We start from the raw sequence: 6,346 nt of genomic DNA, 5'->3' as shown, positions 1-6,346 counted from the left end.
TGTAAGCTGTCACAAATTCTTTACAATCCTAGTGGCCAGTGCCTGCCTATCATCATTATTTTATACTGTAAGCTTTTGTCTAGTTGTCTGCCACATTTGTGGGCAGAAGTTTAAAATGTGTCTTTTTGTTTTGATAGGGCTATGCTATTTTTGATGACATTCTTCAAGTCAACAAATATTTTGTACACATACTGTGTACACAAATACACATACTGTGTATGACACAGATATAGATGGCCAATGGACCCTATCCTCAAGGAACTGGTCCTGTGCGGTAGATAAAATAAATCTGTTGATACAATATGAAGTAGAGAGTCAGATCTTAGGAGAAAGACAGTGCCTGGATGTTTTGAAGAGACAATAACTACCAGGAGGAATGAAGGAAATGGACACTGACAGAAGGCCTGTTATTGGCAAGTAAGGAGGAGCCTTCATACATGTCATCTCCTTTCATCTTCAGAATAATTCTGCAAGAAAAATGATCATTATTCCCATTTCACTGATACAGATACTGACCTTAAGTAATTATCCAAAATAACACAGGGAGAGTTGAGACTGAAATCCAATTCTTCCTGATTCCAAAGCTGATGCTCTTTCTCTACTACATATATTACCTGTTGCAAGAATCAATCAGAGAAGGCTTGATGGAGAAAGTGGCCCACGAGCAAGTGCCTTGATGGGTAGGTAGGTTTTAAGGTAGGACTAATAATTCCTAATCTATGTCCAGCTTTTTCCTTAATTGAGGTACAGGTGGGTGTTCGATCTGCTGCCAAGAAATTGTTTCTGTTCATTTGGAGACCCAGTTCTGAGCGGATAGTGATTACCAATTATAGGAAAGAAACTCCAAGTAGCCTTGTTCTTGAGTTTCCTGGCATTCTTTGGTGTTGGATACCTATCTTTTCCTTCATCACCCCTTTGCACAGACACACAAGAATTAAGTCCTCTTGATGCTAAGATTTATCCTTCTCCTCAGACATTTCTAGGGTAAGTTTAAATTCTTCAAAACACCATGGGAGATAGAAAGCAGCAGCTTAAATTTTTCAAATTTAAGTTCCAAGTCATTAGTCCACTTTGACATTTTAGTTGGTTATAACCAACAAGGGACAGAGAGCACAGAAACAGCAGAGAGAATTGCATATAGAAAGGGTCAACGCAGTTTTATGCCCCACATGGGATCTGTGTGTGGGCTCTTGTTTATGTCCTGGGCTATGATGTAGACTGTATTTCTGATAGTGACAGACATTTCTTTAAACAGTAACGCGGCCTATTTACAAGCCACGTATACCAGCAAAGCCTGAAAGTGTTTTCTAACCAGCACAGAGGAGCAGCTGGGCTTAGGGTCAGGGAGCCCTTGGATGAAAACTTTCTCCAATCTAGGAAACAGTATCACAGGCTGCTTAGGTATTAAGTACTGTAATATCCTAAGCATTCTTTCAAGAGTCAGCTTAGTAGAAATGTTGATAGAAAAAAAACTAGGTAAGTATGTCTTAGCAGAGGCTCTGGAGGGAGGAGTAGGCCTGTCCAGCTCAATGGTTACCCAAGGCAAAATCCACTTTCTCAGAGAGGAGAGGCCGCAGGACCTCTCCAGATTAAAGTCCTCCTATCCAATTGGGTTATGTATATTTCCAGGACTCAAAGGATGACAGAGGAGGAATGCCTTCAATCAGCAATATTCAGTTCTTGGCTCTTTACTGTCTTCTTCTTCCCTGAATTTGTCTCTTGCCCAGTTTTTGATGGTGTTTGGAAAACCAGCTGCCATACTAGGTAAGGCTTGGCTGTGGTAATGTGTTAGGGCTCAGTTTCAAGAGCTGCTAGGGAGAGGAAGAAATTGGGACTGTGTGGGGTTAGGGTTAAGGCTGGCTGCTAACCCTGTTTGAGGGCAGATCACTCAACTGATTCCAATACAGAGAAGTCAGAATCTTAGCTAAACATCAGTTTTGTTTTGTGTATCAGTATGCTAATAGGTTCCAATCAGCCCTACTGACCCTATCTCAAAACTTATCTTCAATCCATTTTTATAAGTAATAATAAAATTATAGCTAATATTTAACATTCCTTTAATGATGTGCCAGCTGCTATGCTAATATTATCTCATTTAATCTTAACTGTCACCTTAAGAAGTAATGACTATAGTAATTACCATGGTAATAAGAACTACCATTTAATGAGAGGGCTTACTGTGTGCCAGAGAGTACAAAGTGCTTTAGATTGATAAAAAAACATTTAATTCTCACAACCCCAAAGACAGGTATGATTGTTACCCCCATTCTACAAAGGAAGGAAGTTAGCCACAAAGATTAGGTCACCTGCCTAAAGTCTCGCAGCTAGGAAATGGCAGCACCAGGCCTGGAATCCCCGGTCTTTAACTGTCAAGTTCAACTATCTAATCACTATATTCTACTGCCTTTCCCATCCACTTCTACTTAACAAACTTCTTTTTTTAAAGATTTGAGAGTGGGCATGTGCACACCAGGAGAAGGGCAGGGGGCGAGAGAGAGAGAGAATCTCCAGAAGATTCTGCACTAAGCACAGAGCTAGACACAGGGTTCGTCGAAGTTCACGACCTGAGCTGAAAGCAAGAGTTGGATGGACGCTTATCCGACTGAGCCATCCAGGTGCCCCTACTTATCAAATGTTTTCATATATAATGGACACTATCCTGATCAGTTCTTCTCTTATTAACAGTTGATTCACACAAACTAGCATTTTGGACCTCACAGTGGTCTCTGGTTTCCCGGTCTGCTGTTCTCTCTCTCCTCTCTTTAAAGATTTTATCTGTAAGCAATCTCTACATCAACGTGGTTCCCCAAATTACAACCCCGAGATTAAGAACTGCACACTCCACCAACTGAGCCAGCCAGCCATCCCAGTCAACTCTTCTTCTCGTATAGGTAATAGTTTTAAAAAAAAGATTTTATTTACCCATTTGACAAAGAGAGAGATCACAAGTAGGCAGAGAGGCAGGCGGGGGGAGGGGAGCAGGCCCCCCACCGAGCAGGGAGCCGGGTGCAGGACTCGATCCCAGGACCCCGAGATCATGACCTAACCCAAAAGCAGAGGCTTAACCGACTGAGCCACCCAGGTGCCCTAGGTAATAGTATTGATTCACTCCCCACCACCGCCCCCCTGCTCCAAACTGAAGTTCTGCTCATTTAAAAAAAAACATATCTTGCTGAACTATGCTGTTTATATGAATAATATATTCATATATTATGAATAGAACCAGGCTAGGTTTTGTTTATGTACTTTTTGTAATTAAAACTCTTAAAATTAAACTCCACACCACATATGGGGCTTGAACTCATGATCCTGAGATCAAGAGTCACATGCTTTACCAGCTATGCCACCCAGGCGTCCCATGTGTTCTTTCTGAACTGTTTTTCTGGAATCTTACTTTTCAAGTTTCTGTAGAATCATACCTTAATTTTATTTTTCAGTACTCTCAGACATGGACCAACAATGCAAGTCAAGCTGATCACTGTCCTCTGTGTAAGTTACAATACTCAGTCTGGGCCCTTGCTCCTATTTGATAAGCCTCTTTCATTGCTCCCCTACTTTCCAAATCCTGTTTGTTCACCAAGGCTCAGCTTAAATCCCTCCATAAAGTCTACATAATTCCCCTCAGTCCTACTGCTTATTATTTTCTCTGAATGTGTGTAGTACTGCATTCCCTCAAAACACTTAGAATTTAATTGTATGTGCTTTTAATTATTTCTATAAATGCTGCCAGTCTGATCCTTGTAGGGATTGTTATTTATACAGTTCTTGCCTTCTGCTTAGTGTGATGCCACCAAAAGAGCTTTAGGGAGATGTCCTGGCCTGGTACTGGAGTCGCAAACAAGCTCCTGGGACTTGAACTCATGACCCTGCGATCCAGAGTCACATGCTTCACCAACTGAGCCAGCCAGGCACCCCTATGTGCTCTTTCTTAACTGTTACTCTGGAATCTTACTTTTCAGGGTTCTATACAATCATACCTTATTTTTCAGTATTCTCAAACATGGACCAAGAAAGAGCACAAGTCAAACAAGCTCTCTGATACCCAGCCTATTTTTCTCTTAGTGTAAACAGTGCTATGCAAATGGAAGGTTACTAAAACATCTTAAAGAACATTAGCTTATAATTTGTGGGCCAGCAGATGGGTCTGTCAGCAAGATGCAAATACACACCTCAGTGCTTTAGATCACCCATTACTATGCTGTTTGGTTTTTATAAACCTCAGGACAGCACCAAGCTGTAAAATCAATATGAATGTCAATTTTTTATTGTTGTTTTAAATTGTGCTGCTAATTTTATTTTAAATTTTAATTTTATAAAAGTTGTTTAAGTAACAGTTATAATAGATTATTACATAGAAGGCATGTAGAGCATACTGAGAATGTTGACTTTTAATAAATTGTGATTACAGCACACAGGTCACCAACAATGGATACCAAAGGGCAGTAATCAAATAAAAGTCTATGTACACTTTCACTTATCAGTTTAGGTAGACATTAATTTGTCACACTGCTACTGCCCTGATAAAGTGAGGCAACTACAGTTAAGGGGAAATGAATACAGAACACAGATGCTATAAGCAGTGCATGAAAGCAACAGATGTCAAACAAATAATTCAACAAATGTTTGTCTACCATTTTATCAACAGGAAATCTAAAATAAGTGAATTTCCCTCAGTAAATTTTCATAACTGGATGCACCATTAAGTGCTGACACAAATTCTGATTTACAGACTAAATTATGTAAAGTATAGTTTGAAGGCCCTTATTTATTCTAATTCTTTAAATATGAGCACTGGCAGAGGCTAATTTGAACCTGGATTTGCATTAATTTGAAGTATGGCTGACAGGCTAAATAGGAGGAGAGGGAAAAAAAAACCCACAAAGAGAGGACTTCCTAGGTGAAAACTACCTTCCTCATGATCCCAGGGTCCTGGCATTAAGTCCCACATCAGGTTCTCTGCTAAGCAGGGAGCCTGCTTCCCATCCCTTTCCTCTGCCTGCCGCTCTGCCTACTTGCGATCTGTCAGATTTTAAATAAAATCTTAAAAAAAAAATCTTGGAAACTACTCATTAATACAGAAATGTACATTTCAACAAAAGCAGGGGGTACCTCTGATTCACAATTATCCTCAGCTGTTAACTGTTACTGTTATCTAAAAACTTGATTATAACGCTTCAGATATAGCGGGGAAGTCTTTTTTTTTAAAAAAACACCCCACTAAAGCATTCAGCAGATAACAGAGAACACAGGTCTGATCTTTTGACTCAAAGCTGTTACTGCATAACTCTAGATAAAACACACCGCTGCACACCCTGTATCCAGAATTCAGTACCGCGAAAATATTTCTATTAGGAGGGCAATATAATAATAATAACAACAACAATAACAACCCTCTATTGATCCAGGAACTCTGGCACTGAAAGCGTGAACAAGCCAAGGTAATGATGTCACCAAGGGACGACAGGAATAGAACCCAAATCCCTCGGCTCCCAAGCTCGTGTTTTCTCCTAATTGTGCTCCTTTCTACTCATCCCAGAGCACCAAGTGTGAAGGGTTGGAGAAGGGAGTGGACACACATGAGCCGAGTCGGCGAGGTGGAGGCCGCACTGAAGGTCCCCAGGAACCACTCTGTGGCACTTTCCTTTGTTTTGGCTGAGGACGATGAAAGCAGCCGCAATCACAGCCCCCGGGGACCAAGAACTGGAACTAGGTACTGCCCGTGTGCTAACTCTCTCTTCCTCATTTTAGGCCTTTCCTTTTCACCCTCTCCCTTCCGGCCGGCCCCGCCGCTCTCTCCGCCGCACTGCGCCGGCATCCCCCTCTCCGGCTCCGCTCCGCACTTCCCTGCCGCCGTCCCCGCCGAGGGGCAGCCGCGGGTCCCCCGCGCCCTTAGGTGGTCCGGGCGCTCCCGGCTAGGAAACCCGAGCGCTAGTCGAGCGTTCGGCGTTTCAACCCTTAGAAACTCAAGCGGTGGGAACAGGGCTGTATACCAAGTCGGCTCTGCGTGGGTCTGCGGAGCTCGCCAGGACAAAGCAAATTTGAGACAATAAGCAAAGAGCCTTTCTCTCCTCTCCCCGCCCAGCCATCCCCTGGGCAACCTCCCACTGGAGGACGCCTTCCGGAGCGCGTGTTTACACTTTCCCTGCACCGGGCGGAGGAGACGAGCGCTCGCGCACTCCGGGGGATTCCAAACCGTTACTCCGCCCGCCGGGGTGGGGCCAGCCCAACGGCCGAGCCTGCGCAGTGGGCCTGACCGGCTCCGGGGGCCCAGCGCACTACAAGTCCCAGAAGGCAACGCTCTGCGGAGGCGGGCAGCCGCCTTACCTGCCGCGAGCTTATTCCTCCG

This window comes from Neovison vison, chromosome 4 (genome assembly GCF_020171115.1).
Source record: "Neovison vison isolate M4711 chromosome 4, ASM_NN_V1, whole genome shotgun sequence".
NCBI lineage: Eukaryota > Metazoa > Chordata > Mammalia > Carnivora > Mustelidae > Neogale > Neogale vison.
Note: the sequence above shows the minus strand (reverse complement) of the source record.